This window comes from Orcinus orca, chromosome 4 (assembly GCF_937001465.1).
Source record: "Orcinus orca chromosome 4, mOrcOrc1.1, whole genome shotgun sequence".
Lineage (NCBI taxonomy): Eukaryota > Metazoa > Chordata > Mammalia > Artiodactyla > Delphinidae > Orcinus > Orcinus orca.
Genome location: NC_064562.1, coordinates 64,471,057 through 64,486,749, shown reverse-complemented (window position 1 = coordinate 64,486,749; position 15,693 = coordinate 64,471,057).

Sequence of the window (15,693 nt, the reverse complement as noted above, 5' to 3'; positions counted from 1 at the left end):
GAAAGTGGGGTGTTAAAGTCCCCTACTATGAATGTGTTACTGTCGATTTCCCCTTTTATGGTTGTCAGTATTTGCCTTATGTATTGAGGTGCACCTATGTTGGGTGCATAAATATTTACAATTGTTATATCTTCCTCTTGGATCGATCCCTTGATCATTATGTAGTGTCCTTCTTTGTCTCTTCTAATAGCCTTTGTTTTAAAGTCTATTTTGTCTGATATGAGAATTGCTACTCCAGCTTTCTTTTGGTTTCCATTTGCATGAAATACCTTTTTCCATCCCCTTACTTTCATTCTGTATGTGTCTCTAGGTCTGAAGTGGGTCTCTTGTAGACAGCAAATATATGGGTCTTGTTTTTGTATCCATTCAGCCAATCTGTGTCTTTTGGTGGGAGCATTTAGTCCATTTACATTTAAGGTAATTATCGATATGTGTGTTCCTATTCCCATTTTCTTAATTGTTTTGGGTTCATTATTGTAGGTCCTTTCCTTCTTTTGTGTTTCTTGCCTAGAGAAGTTCCTTTAGCAGTTGTTGTAGAGCTGGTTTGGTGGTGCTGAACTCTCTCAGCTTTTGCTTGTCTGTAAAGGTTTTAATTTCTCCATCATATCTGAATGAGATCCTTGCTGGGTAGAGTAATCTTGGTTGCAGGTTTTTCTCCTTCAACACTTTCAATATGTCCTGCCAGTCCCTTCTGGCTTGCAGAGTTTCTGCTGAAAGATCAGCTGTTAACCTTATGGGGATTCCCTTGTGTGTTATTTGTTGTTTTTCCCTTGCTGCTTTTAATATGTTTTCTTTGTATTTAATTTTTGACAGTTTGATTAATATGTGTCTTGGCGTATTTCTCCTTGGATTTATCCTGTATGGGACTCTCTGTGCTTCCTGGACTTGATTAACTATTTCCTTTCCCATATTAGGGAAGTTTTCAACTATAATCTCTTCAAATATTTTCTCAGTCCCTTTCTTTTTCTCTTCTTCTTCTGGAACCCCTATAATTCGAATGTTGGTGCGTTTAATGTTGTCCCAGAGGTCTCTGAGACTGTCCTCAGTTCTTTTCATTCTTTTTTCTTTATTCTGCTCTGCAGTAGTTATTTCCACTATTTTATCTTCCAGGTCACTTATCCGTTCTTCTGCCTCAGTTATTCTGCTATTGATCCCATCTAGAGTACTTTTAATTTCATTTATTGTGCTGTTCATCGTTGCTTGTTTCATCTTTAGTTCTTCTAGGTCCTTGTTAACTGATTCTTGCAATTTGTCCATTCTATTGTCCATTCTATCTCCAAGATTTCGGATCAACCTTACTATCATTATTCTGAATTCTTTTTCAGGTAGACTGCCTATTTCCTCTTCATTTGTTAGGTCTGGTGGGTTTTTATCTTGCTCCTTCATCTGCTGTGTGTTTTTCTGTCTTTTCATTTTGCTTATCTTACTGTGTTTGGGGTCTCCTTTTTTGCAGGCTGAAGGTTCGTAGTTCCTGTTGTTTTTTGTGTCTGTCCCCAGTGGCTAAGGTTGGTTCAGTGGGTTGTGTAGGCTTCCTGGTGGAGAGTGCTAGTGCCTGTGTTCTGGTGGATGAGGCTGGATCTTGTCTTTCTGGTGGGCAGGTCCACGTCTGGTGGTGTGTTTTGGGGTGTCTGTAGACTTATTATGATTTTGGGCAGCCTCTCTGCTAATGGGTGGGGTTGTGTTCCTGTCTTGCTAGTTGTTTGGCATAGGATGTCCAGCACTGTAGCTTGCTGGTCGTTGAGTGAAGCTGGGTGCTGGCGTTGAGATGGAGATCTCTCGGAGATTTTTGCTGTTTGATATTATGTGCAGCTGGGGGGCCTCTTGTGGACCAGTGTCCTGAAGTTGGCTCTCCCACCTCAGAGGCACAGCACTGACTCCTGGCTGCAGCACCAAGAGCCTTTCATCCACAGGGCTCCTTAATTTGGGATGATTCGTTGTCTATTCAGGTATTCCACAGATGCAGGGTATATCAAGTTGATTGTGGAGCTTTAATCCGCTGCTTCTGAGGCTGCTGGGAGAGATTTCCCTTTCTCTTCTTTGTTCTCACAGTTCCCAGGGGCTCAGCTTTGGATTTGGCCCCGCCTGTGCGTGTAGGTCGCCGGAGGGCGTCTGTTCTTTGCTCAGACAGGACGGGGTTAAAGGAGCCACTGATTCGGAGGCTCTGGCTCACCCAGGCCGGGGGGTAGGGAGGGTCACGGAGTGCGGGGCGGGCCTGCAGCGGCAGAGGCCAGCGTGACGTTGCAGCCTGAGGCGCGCCGTGCGTTCTCCCAGGGTAGCCGTCCCTGGATCCCGGGACCCTGGCAGTGGTGGGCTGCACAGGCTCCCCGGAAGGGCATGTGGCTAGTGACCTGTGTTCGCACACAGGCCTCCTGGCGGCGGCAGCAGCGGCCTTAGCGTCTCATGCCCGTCTCTGGGCTCCGCACTTTTAGCCGCGGCTCGCACCCGTCCCTGGAGCTCTCTCAAGCAGCGTTCTTAATACCCTCTCCTCGTGCACCAGGAAACAAAGAGGGACGTAAAAGTCTCTTGCCTCTTTGGCAGGTCCAGACCCCTCCCCGGACTCTCTCCCGGCCAGCCGCGGCGCACCAACGCCCTGCAGGCTGTGTTTACGCCGCCAACCTCAGTCCTCTCCCGGTGCTCCGACAAAAGCCGGAGCCTCAGCTCCCAGTCCCGCCCGCCCCAGCGGGCGAGCAGACAAGCCTCTCGGCTGGTGAGTGCCGGTCGGCCCGATCCTCTGCGCTGGAATCTGTCCGCTTTGCCCTCCGCACCCCTGTGGCTGTGCTCTCCTCCGCGGCTCCCAAGCACCCCAACTCCGCCTCCCGATGTCTCCACCCGCGAAGGGGCTTCCTAGTGTGTGGACACTTTTCCTCCTTCACAGCTCTCTCCCGCTGGTGCAGGACCCGTCCCTATCCTTTTGTCTCTGTTTAGTTTTTTCTTTTGCCCTAACCATGTACGTGGGGGGTTCCTTGCCTTTGGGAGGTCTGAGGTCTTCTACCAGCGTTCAGTAGGTGCTCCGTAGGAGTTGTTCCACGCGTAGATGTATTTCTGGTGTATCTGTGGAGAGCGCTGTGTCTTTTTGATTTTAATTTCCCTAAGCTATAGGACCATAAGTGGAAGTGCCCTAGGCTCTGTTGCTTTGTTTTTTGGATGTTTCAGGAAACACCATACACTTCTCCAGAGTGGCTGTTGGCAATGTACATCCTGCCCATCAGCATAACAAGGCTCCCAGTTCTCCATGGCCTGTCCTGCCTTTCTGGATTTTACACTTTTTTCAGATGGCCCTTTTGACCGGGGGGAAGAAAGAATTCATTTTAGTGCAGATTTCCTTTGCAAGCTTGCTTGGTTGACCAAAAAGGACGTATGCGTTTTTTCCTGAATATATTCAGGAAAAAAACACATACGCCCTTTTTGGCCAAGGGCATCATTGTGGACGTTCTGCCTCTTTTCCTATATTTACATGCAATTCCAGTCTACCTCCTGAAATCGGTTTCCTGCAATTCTGTCCCGCTTTCAAGTCCTCTTGGTAGCCTTACTTCAATATATTTTTGGACGATAGCTGTCATTTATAACTCTGCAGGTTTGTGAATTACAGTGCCCCTGAGCTCCTTTCTTCAACTCGCTTTCTTGTGAGCTGGCCGCAACACCGCAGGATTGCTTCAGGCCCTAGTGTGGTTCCGGCATGGCACGCTGAGCCTTTGGTTAATTCCTCTTCCTGGTGGGAAATGAGAGTTAAATTTGCCCGTCCAGACACCTCCAGCTAGTCTCTCATTGGTTCTCCCTATTCCTGTTCATCTTCCGCAGAAATAGCAAACTGGGCCAAACAGGAGGTTAAAGGCACTGACTCTCCAAGTCGGGAGAGTGTTAGTAAAGCGTCTGGAATGTTGCACCCGAGTACCAGGGGACGAAAACTGAGACACATTTGAACACATTTCCCGATCACACGGTGGATCATACTCTGGGTTCCACATGCATGTTTTAGCTGAAGGAAGAATGCCTTAAACCTGGAGAGTTGAGACCCATGGAATGGGTACCATGCAATATGACTTCAAAGGGTCTGCATTTGCTCACCGAACCTCACCAATCCTATCACTGCTGCGTTTATGCCGCCGTACACACGCTTGATTCTCTTTCGGAGACATATAAATCCATAGGTTTTAAGATTGTTACTAGTCAGGTATATTCTTAGGCGTTTAATATGGGGTGTTGAGTCCACTTCGTTGAGCAAGGACTAGCTCTTGTCTATTACATATTTGGCTTATGGAACGGTATCTGTGCTAATTTCAATCTCTGGTTTTATGCAGCACCCCAACTCACCTTTCCCCTTAAGCAAGCATAAGTTGGTTTTCTACATTTGAGACCCTGTTCTGTTTTGTAATTCAGTTCCTGTGTAGCCAATTTTACATTCCGTGTATTAGTGATATCTTATGATGTTTCTTTTTCTGTGTGACTTATTTCACTTAGATCCATCGTACCTGAATCCACTCATTATGCTGCCACGGGCCTGATAACATAGATTTCATTGCTGAGTGATATTGCATGGTACGTAAGTACCACAACTTCTTTATCCATTTTTCGCTTTCTGCGATATTGAACTTGTACCGTAAACGAGGTTCTTGTAAACAGAGCCGTCCCAAACTTTGGGGTGGCTGTGTCTTTTTGATTTTAATTTCCCTAATCTATAGGACCATAAGTGGAAGTGCCCTAGGCTCTGTTGCTTTGTTTTTTACATGTTTTAGGAAACACCATACACTTCTCCAGAGTGGCTGTTGGCAATTTACATCCTGCCCATCAGCATAAGAAGGCTCCCAGTTCTCCATGGCCTGTCCTGCCTCTCTGGATTTTACATTTTTTTCAGATGGCTCTTTTGACCCAGGGGCAGTGAGACTTCATTGTAGTGCAGATTTCCTTTGCAAGCTTGCTTGGTTGGCCAAAAAGGGCATATGCGATTTTTCCTGAATATATTCAGGAAAAAACGTATATGCCCTTTTTGACCAAGTGCATCTTTGTGCACGTTCTGCCTCTTTTCCTATGCTTTACATGCCATTCCAGTCTACCTCCTCAAATCAGTTTCCTGCAATTCTGCCCTGCTTTCAAGTCCCCTTGGCAGCCCTACTTCAATATATTTTTGGATGATAGCTGTCATTTATAACTCTGCAGGTTTGTGAATTACAGTGCCCCTGAGCTCCTTTCTTCAACTCGCTTTCTTGTGAGCTGGCCGCAACACCGCAGGATTGCTTCAGGCTCTAGTGTGGTTTCGGCACGGCATGCTGATCCTTTGGTTAATTCGTCTTCCTGGTGGGAAATGAGAGTTAAATTTGCCCGTCCAGACACCTCCAGCTAGTCTCTCATTGGTTCTCCCTATTCCTGTTACTTTTCCGCAGAAATTGCAAACTGGGCCAAAACAGGAGGTTAAAGGCACTGACTCTCCAAGTGGGGAGAGTGTTAGTAAAGCGTCTGGAATTTTGCACCCGAGTACCAGGGGACGAAAACTGAGACACATTTGAACACGTTTCCCGATCACACGGTGGACCATACTCTGGGTTCCTCATGCATGTTTTAGGTGAAGGAAGAATCCCTTAAACCTGGAGAGTTGAGACCCATGGAATGGGTACCATGCAATATGACTTCAAAGACTCTGCATTTGCTCACTGAACCTCACCAATCCTATCACTGCTGCCTTTATGCCGCTGTACACATGCTTGATTCTCTTTCGGAGACATATAAATCCATAGGTTTTAAGATTCTTACTAGTCAGGTATATTCTTAGGCATTTAATATGGGGTGTTGAGTCCACTTCGTTGAGCAAGGAGTAACTCTTGTCTATTACATATTTGGCTTATGGAATGGTATGTGCTAATTTCAATCTCTGGTTTTATGCAACACCCCAACTCACCTTTCCCCTTAAGCAAGCATAAGTTGGTGTTCTACATTTGGGACCCTGTTCTGTTTTGTAATTCAGTTCCTGTGTAGCCAAGTTTACATTCCGTGTAGTAGTGATATCTTATGATGTTTCTTTTTCTGTGTGACTTATTTCACTTAGAATCATCGTACCTGAATCCACTCATTATGCTGCTACAGGCCTGATGACATAGATTTCATTGCTGAGTGATATTGCATTGTACGTAAGTACCACAACTTCTTTATCTATTTTTTGCTTTCTGCGATATTGAACTTGTACCGTAAACGAGGTTCTTGTAAACAGAGCCGTCCAAAACTTTGGGGTGGCTGTGTCTTTTTGATTTTAATTTCCCTAAGCTATAGGACCATAAGTGGAAGTGCCCTAGGCTCTGTTGCTTTGTTTTTTGTATGTTTCAGGAAACACCATACACTTCTCCAGAGTGGCTGTTGGCAATTTACATACCGCCCATCAGCATAACAAGGTTCCCAGTTCTCCATGGCCTGTCCTGCCTTTCTGGATTTTACACTTTTTTCAGATGGCCCTTTTGACCGGGGGGCAATGAGACTTCATTGTAGTGCAGATTTCCTTTGCAAGCTTGCTTGGTTGGCCAAAAAGTGCGTATGCGTTTTTTCCTGAATATATTCAGGAAAAAACGCATACGCCCTTTTTGGCCAAGTGCATCATTGTGGACGTTCTGCCTCTTTTCCTATGCTTTACATGCAATTCCAGTCTACCTCCTGAAATCGGTTTCCTGCAATTCTGCCCTGCTTTCAAGTCCTCTTGGCAGCCTTACTTCAATATATTTTTGGACGATAGCTGTCATTTATAACTCTGCAGGTTTGTGAATGACAGTGCCCCTGAGCTCCTTTCTTCAACTCGCTTTCTTGTGAGCTGGCCGCAACACCGCAGGATTGCTTCAGCCCCTAGTGTGGTTCCGGCATGGCATGCTGAGCCTTTGGTTAATTCGTCTTCCTGGTGGGAAATCAGAGTTAAATTTGCCCGTCCAGACACCTCCAGCTAGTCTCTCATTGGTTCTCCCTATTCTTGTTCATTTTCCACAGAAATTGCAAACTGGGTCAAACAGGAGGTTAAAGGCACTGACTCTCCAAGTGGGGAGAGTGACAGTAAAGCATCTGGAATATTGCACCCGAGTACCAGGGGACGAAAACTGAGACACATTTGAACACGTTTCCCGATCACATGGTGCATCATACTCTGGGTTCCACATGCATGTTTTAGCTGAAGGAAGAATCCCTTAAACCTGGAGAGTTGAGACCCATGGAATGGGTACCATGCAATATGACTTCAAAGAGTCTGCATTTGCTCACCGAACCTCAACAATCCTATCACTGCTGCGTTTATGCCGCTGTATACACGCTTGATTCTCTTTCGGAGACATATCAATCCATAGGTTTTAAGATTCTTACTAGTCAGGTATATTCTTAGGCGTTTAATATGGGGTGTTGAGTCCACTTCGTTGAGCAAGGAGTAGCTCTTGTCTATTACATATTTGGCTTATGGAACGGTATCTGTGCTAATTTCAATGTCTGGTTTTATGCAGCACCCCAACTCACCTTTCCCCTTAAGGAAGCATAAGTTGGTTTTCTACATCTGAGACCCTGTTCTGTTTTGTAATTCAGTTCCTGTGTAGCCAAGTTTACTTTCCGTGTATTAGTGATATCTTATGATGTTTCCTTTTCTGTGTGACTTATTTCACTTAGAATCATCGTACCTGAATCCACTCATTGTGCTGCTACGGGCCTGATGACATAGATTTCATTGCTGAGTGATATTGCATTGTACATAAGTACCACAACTTCTTTATCCATTTTTCGCTTTCTTTGATATTGAACTTGTACCGTAAACGAGGGTCTTGTAAACAGAGCCGTCCCAAATTTTGGGGTGGCTGTGTCTTTTTGATTTTAATTTCCCTAAGCTATAGGACCATAAGTGGAAGTGCCCTAGGCTCTGTTGCTTTGTTTTTTAGATGTTTCAGGAAACACCATACAGTTCTCCATTGTGGCTGTTGGCAATTTACATCCCACCCACCAGCATAACAAGGCTCCCAGTTCTCCATTGCCTGTCCTGCCTTTCTGGATTTTACACTTTTTTCAGATGGCCCTTTTGACCGGGGGGCAGTGAGACTTCATTGTAATGCACATTTCCTTTGCAAGCTTGCTTGGTTGGCCAAAAAGGGCGTATGCGTTTTTCCTGAATATATTCAAGAAAAAACGCATACGCCCTTTTTTGCCAAGTGCATCATTGTGGACGTTCTGCCTCTTTTCCTATGCTTTACATGCAATTCCAGTCTACCTCCTGAAATCGTTTTCCTGCAATTCTGCCCCGTTTTCAAGTCCTGTTGGCAGCCTTACTTCAATATATTTTTGGACGATAGCTGTCATATAAACTCTGCAGGTTTGTGAATGACAGTGCCCCTGAGCTCCTTTCCTCAACTCGTTTTCTTGTGACCTGGCCGCAACACTGCAGGATTGCTTCAGGCCCTAGTGTGGTTCTGGCATGGCACACTGAGCCTTTGGTTAATTCCTCTTCCTGGTGGGAAATGAGAGTTAAATTTGCCCATCCAGACACCTCCAGCTAGTCTCTCATTGGTTCTCCCTATTCCTGTTCATCTTACGCAGAAATTGCAAACTGGGCCAAACAGGAGGTTAAAGGCACTGACTCTCCAAGTGGGGAGAGTGTTAGTAAAGCGTCTGGAATGTTGCACCCGAGTACCAGGGGACGAAAACTGAGACACATTTGAACACGTTTCCCGATCACACGGTGGATCATACTCTGGGTTCCACATGCATGTTTTAGCTGAAGGAAGAATGCCTTAAACCTGGAGAGTTGAGACCCATGGAATGGGTACCATGCAATATGACTTCAAAGGGTCTGCATTTGCTCACCGAACCTCACCAATCCTATCACTGCTGGGTTTATGCCGCTGTACACACGCTTGATTTTCTTTCGGAGACATATAAATCCATAGGTTTTAAGATTCTTACTAGTCTGGTATATTCTTAGGCGTTTAATATGGGGTGTTGAGTCCACTTCATTGAGCAAGGAGTAGCTCTTCTCTATTACATATTTCGCTTATGGAATGGTATCTGTGTTAATTTCAATCTCTGGTTTTATGCAGCACCCCAACTCACCTTTCCCCTTAAGCAAGCATAAGTTGGTTTTCTACATTTGAGACCCTGTTCTGTTTTGTAATTCAGTTCCTGTGTAGCCAAGTTCACATTCCGTGTAGTAGTGATATCTTATGATGTTGCTTTTTCTGTGTGACTTATTTCACTTAGAATCATCGTACCTGAATCCACTCATTTTGCTGCTTCGTTCCTGATGACATAGATTTAATTGCTGAGTGATATTGCATTGTACGTAAGTACCACAACTTCTTTATCCATTTTTCGCTTTCTGTGATATTGAACTTGTACTGTACATGAGGTTCTTGTAAACAGAGCCGTCCCAAACTTTGGGGTGGCTGTGTCTTTTTGATTTTAATTTCCCTAAGCTATAAGACCATAAGTGGAAGTGCCCTAGACTCTGTTGCTTTGTTTCTTAGATGTTTCAGGAAACACCATACACTTCTCCAGAGTGGCTCTTGGCAATTTACATCCCGCGCATCAACATAACAAGGCTCCCAGTTCTCCATGGCCTCTCCTGCCTTTCTGGATTTTACACTTTTTTCAGATGGCCCTTTTGACCGGGGGGCAGTGAGACTTCATTGTAGTGCAGATTTCCTTTGCAAGCTTGCTTGGTTGGACAAAAAGGGCGTATGCGTTTTTTCCTGAATATATTCAGGAAAAAACGCATACGCCCTTTTTGGCCAAGTGCATCATTGTGGACGTTCTGCCTCTTTTCCTATGCTTTACATGCAATTCCAGTCTACCTCCTGAAATCGGTTTCCTGCAATTCTGCCCCGCTTTCAAGTCCTCATGGCAGTCTTACTTCAATATATTTTTGGACGATAGCTGTCATTTATAACTCTGCAGGTTTGTGAATTACAGTGCCCCTGAGCTCCTTTCTTCAACTCGCTTTCTTGTGAGCTGGCCGCAACACCACAGGATTGCTTCAGGCCCTAGAGTGGTCCCGGCACGGCACGCTGAGCCTTTGGTTAATTCGTCTTCCTGGTGGGAAATGAGAGTTAAATTTGCCCGTCCAGACACCTCCAGCTAGTCTCTCATTGGTTCTCCCTATTCTTGTTCATTTTCCGCAGAAATTGCAAACTGGGCCAAACAGGAGGTTAAACGCACTGACTCTCCAAGTGGGGAGAGTTAGTAAAGCGTCTGTAATGTTGCACCCGAGTACCAGGGGACGAAAGCTGAGACACATTTGAACACTTTTCCCGATCACAAAGTGGATCATACTCTGGGTTCCACATGCATGTTTTAGCTGAAGGAAGAATCCCTTAAACCTGCAGAGTTGAGACCCATGGAATGGGTACCATGCAATATGACTTCAAAGGGTCTGCATTTGCTCACCGAACCTCACCAATCCTATCACTGCTGCGTTTATGCCGCTGTACACACACTTGATTCTCTTTCGGAGACATATAAATCCATAGATTTTAAGATTCTTACGAGTCATGTATAGTCTTAGGCATTTAATATGGGGTGTTGAGTCCACTTCGTTGAGCAAGGAGTAGCTCTTGTCTATTACATATTTGGCTTATGGAACGGTATCTGTGCTCATTTCAATCTCTGGTTTTATGCAGCACCCCAACTCACCTTTCCCCTTAAGAAAGCATAAGTTGGTTTTCTACATTTGAGACCCTGTTCTGTTTTGTAATTCAGTTCCTGTGTAGCCAAGATTACATTCCGTGTATTAGTGATATCTTATGATGTTTCTTTTTCTGTGTGACTTATTTCACTTAGAATCATCGTACCTGAATCCACTCATTATGCTGCTACAGGCCTGATGACATAGATTTCATTGCTGAGTGATATTGCATTGTACGTAAGTACCACAACGTCTTTATCCATTTTTCGCTTTCTGTGATATTGAACTTGTACCGTAAACGAGGTTCTTGTAAACAGAGCCGTCCCAAACTTTGGGGTGGCTGTGTCTTTTTGATTTTAATTTCCCTAAGCTATAGGACCATAAGCGGAAGTGCCCTAGGCTCTGTTGCTTTGTTTTTTGGATGTTTCAGGAAACACCATACACTTCTCCAGAGTCGCTGTTGGCAATTTACATCCCGCCCATCAGCATAACAAGGCTCCCAGTTCTCCATGGCCTGTCCTGCCTTTCTGGATTTTACAGTTTTTTCAGATGGCCGTTTTGACCGGGGGGCAGTGAGACGTCATTGTAGTGCAGATTTCCTTTGCAAGCTTGCTTGGTTGGCCAAAAAGGGCGTATGCGTTTTTTCCTGAATATATTCAGGAAAAAACGCATACGCCCTTTTTGGCCAAGTGCATCATTGTGGACGTTCTGCCTCTTTTCCTATGCTTTACATGCAATTCCAGTCTACCTCCTGAAATCGGTTTCCTGCAATTCTGCCCCGCTTTCAAGTCCTCTTGACAGCCTTACTTCAATATATTTTTGGACGACAGCTGTCATTTATAACTCTGCAGGTTTGTGAATCACAGTGCCCCTGAGCTCCTTTCTTCAACTCACTTTCTTGTGAGCTGGCCGCAACACCGCAAGATTGCTTCAGGCCCTAGTGTGGTTCCGGCATGGCACGCTGGGACTTTGGTTAATTCCTCTTCCTGGTGGGAAATGAGAGTTAAATTTGCCCGTCTAGACACCTCCAGCTAGTCTCTCATTCATTCTCCCTATTCCTGTTCATCTCCCGCAGAAATTGCAAACTGGGCCAAACAGGAGGTTAAAGGCACTGACTCTCCAAGTGGGGAGAGTGTTAGTAAAGCATCTGCAAAGTTGCACCCGAGTACCAGGGGACAAAAACTGAGACACATTTGAACTCGTTTCCCGATCACACGGTGGATCATAAACTGGGTTCCACATGCATGTTTTAGCTGAAGGAAGAATCCCTTAAACCTGGAGAGTTGAGACCCATGGAATGGGTACCATGCAATATGACTTCAAAGGGTCTGCATTTGCTCACCGAACCTCACCAATCCTATCACTGCTGCGTTTATGCCGCCATACACATGCTTGATTCTCTTTTGGAGACATATAAATCCATAGGTTTTAAGATTCTTACTAGTCAGGTATATTCTTAGGCGTTTAATATGGGGTGTTGAGTCCACTTCGTTGAGCAAGGAGTAGCTCTTGTCTATTACATATTTGGCTTATGGAACGGTATCTGTGCTAATTTCAATCTCTGGTTTTATGCAGCACCCCAACTCACCTTTCCCATTAAGGAAGCATAAGTTGGTTTTCTACATTTGAGACCCTGTTCTGTTTTGTAATTCAGTTCCTGTGTAGCCAAGTTTTCATTGCGTGTATTAGTGATATCTTATGATGTTTCTTTTTCTGTGTGACTTATTTCACTTAGAATCATCATACCTGAAACCACTCATTATGCTGCTTTGGGCCTGATGACATAGATTTCATTGTTGAGTGATATTGCATTGTACGGAAGTACCACAACTTCTTTATCCATTTTTTGCTTTTTGCGATATCGAACTTGTACCGTAAACGAGGTTGTTGTAAACAGAGCCGTCCCAAACTTTGGGGTGGCTGTGTCTTTTTTTTTTTTTTTTAACATCTTTATTGGAGTATAATTGCTTTACAATGGTATGTTAGTTTCAGCTTCACAAGAAAATGAATCAGTTATATATATACATATATTCCCATATCTCTTCCCGCTTGCGTCTCCCTCCCTCCCACCCTCCCTATCCCACCCCTCCAGGCGGTCACAAAGCACCGAGCTTATCTCCCTGTGCTATGCGGCTGCTTCCCACTAGCTATCTACCTTACGTTTGGTAGTGTATATATGTCCATGCCTCTTTATCGCTTTGTCACCGTTTACCCTTCCCCCTCCCCATAGTCTCAAGTCCATTCTCTAGTAAGTCTGTGTCTTTATTCCTGTTTCACCCCTAGGTTTTTCATGACATTTTTTTTTTAAATTCCATATATATGTGTTAGCATACGGTATTTGTCTCTCTCTTTCTGACTTACTTCACTCTGTATGACAGACTCTAGGTCTATCCATCTCATTACAAATAGCTCAATTTCGTCTCTTTTTATGGCTGAGTAATATTCCATTGTATATATGTGCCACATCTTCTTTATCCATTCATCCGATGATGGACACTTAGGTTGTTTCCATCTCTGGGCTATTGTAAATAGAGCTGCAATGAACATTTTGGTACATGACTCTTTTTGAATTATGGTTTTCTCAGGGTATATGCCCAGTAGTGGGATTGCTGGGTCATATGGTAGTTCTATTTGTAGCTTTTTAAGGAACCTCCATACTGTTCTCCACAGTGGCTGTATCAATTTACATTCCCACCAACAGTGTAAGAGGGTTCCCTTTTCTCCACACCCTCTCCAGCATTTATTGTTTGTAGATTTTTTGATGATGGCCATTCTGACCGGTGTGAGATGATATCTCATTGTAGTTTTGATTTGCATTTCTCTAATGATTAATGATGTTGAGCATTGTTTCATGTGTTTGTTGGCAATCTGTATATCTTCTTTGGAGAAATGTCTATTTAGGTCTTCTGCCCATTTTTGGATTGGGTTGTTTGTTTTTCTGTTATTAAGCTGCATGAGCTGCTTATAAATTTTGGAGATTAATCCTTTGTCAGTTGCTTCATTTGCAAATATTTTCTCCCATTCTGAGGGTTGTCTTTTGGTCTTCTTTATGGTTTCCTTTGCTGCGCAAAAGCTTTTAAGTTTCATTAGGTCCCATTTGTTTACTTTTGTTTTTATTTCCATTTCTCTAGGAGGTGGATCAAAAAGGACCTTGCTGTGATTTATGTCATAGAGTGTTCTGCCTATGTTTTCCTCTAAGAGTTTGGTAGTTTCTGGCCTTACATTTAGGTCTTTAATCCATTTTGAGCTTATTTTTGTGTATGGTGTTAGGGAGTGATCTAATCTCATACTTTTACATGTAGCTGTCCAGTTTTCCCAGCACCACTTATTGAATAGGCTGTCCTTTCTCCACTGTACATTTCTGCCTCCTTTGTCAAAGATAAGGTGACCATATGTGCGTGGGTTTATCTCTGGGCTTTCTATCCTGTTCCATTGATCTATCTTTCTGTTTTTGTGCCAGTACCATACCGTCTTGATAACTGTAGCTTTGTAGTATAGTCTGAAGTCAGGGAGCCTGATTCCTCCAGTTCCTTCTTTCGTTCTCAAGATTGCTTTGGCTATTCGGGGTCTTTTGTGTTTCCATACAAATTGTGAAATTTTTTGTTCTAGTTCTGTGAAAAATGCCAGTGGTAGTTTGATAGGGATTGCATTGAATCTATAGATTGCTTTGGGTAGTAGAGTCATTTTCACAATGTTGATTCTTCCAATCCAAGAACATGGTATATCTCTCCATCTATTTGTATCATGTTTAATTTCTTTCATCAGTGTCTTATAATTTTCTGCATACAGATCTTTTGTCTCCTTAGGTAGGTTTATTCCTAGATATTTTATTCTTTTTGTTGCAATGGTAAATGGGAGTGTTTTCTTGATTTCACTTTCAGATTTTTCATCATTAGTATATAGGAATGCCAGAGATTTCTGTGCATTAATTTTGTATCCTGCCACTTTACCAAATTCATTGATTAGCTCTAGTAGTTTTCTGGTAGCATCTTTAGGGTTCTCTATGTATAGGATCATGTCATCTGCAAACAGGGACAGCTTTACTTCTTCTTTTCCGATTTGGATTCCTTTTATTTCCTTTTCTTCTCTGATTGCTGTGGCTAAAACTTCCAAAACTATGTTGAATAATAGTGGTGAGAGTGGGCAACCTTGTCTTGTTCCTGATCTTAGTGGAAATGCTTTCAGTTTTTCACCATTGAGGATGATGTTTGCTGTGGGCTTGTCATATATGGCCTTTATTATGTTGAGGAAAGTTCCCTCTATGCCTACTTTCTGCAGGGTTTTTATCATAAATGGGTGTTGAATTTTGTCAAAAGCTTTCTCTGCATCTATTGAGATGATCATATGGTTTTTCTCCTTCAGTTTGTTAATATGGTTTATCACATTGATAGATTTGCGTATATTGAAGAATCCTTGCATTCCTGGAATAAACCCCACTTGATCATGGTGTATGATCCTTTTAATGTGCTGTTGGATTCTGTTTGCTAGTATTTTGTTGAGGATTTTTGCATCTATGTTCATCAGTGATATTGGCCTGTAGTTTTCTTTCTTTGTGACATCCTTGTCTGGTTTTGGTATCAAGGTGATGGTGGCCTCGTAGAAGGAGTTTGGGAGTGTTCCTCCCTCTGCTATATTTTGGAAGAGTTTGAGAAGGATAGGTGTTAGCTCTTCTCTAAATGTTTGATAGAATTCGCCTGTGAAGCCATCTGGTCCTGGGCTTTTCTTTGTTGGAAGATTTTTAATCACAGTTTCAATTTCAGTGCTTGTGATTGGTCTGTTCATATTTTCTCTTTCTTCCTGATTCAGTCTTGGCAGGTTGTGCATTTCTAAGAATTTGTCCATTTCTTCCAGATTGTCCATTTTATTGGCATAGAGTTGCTTGTAGTAATCTCTCATGATCTCTTTTATTTCTGCAGTGTCAGTTGTTACCTCTCCTTTTTCATTTCTAATTCTATTGATTTGAGTCTTCTCCCTTTTTTTCTTGATCAGTCTGGCTAGTGGTTTATCTATTTTGTTTATCTTCTCAAAGAACCAGCTTTTAGTTTTATTGATCTTTGCTATTGTTTCCTTCATTT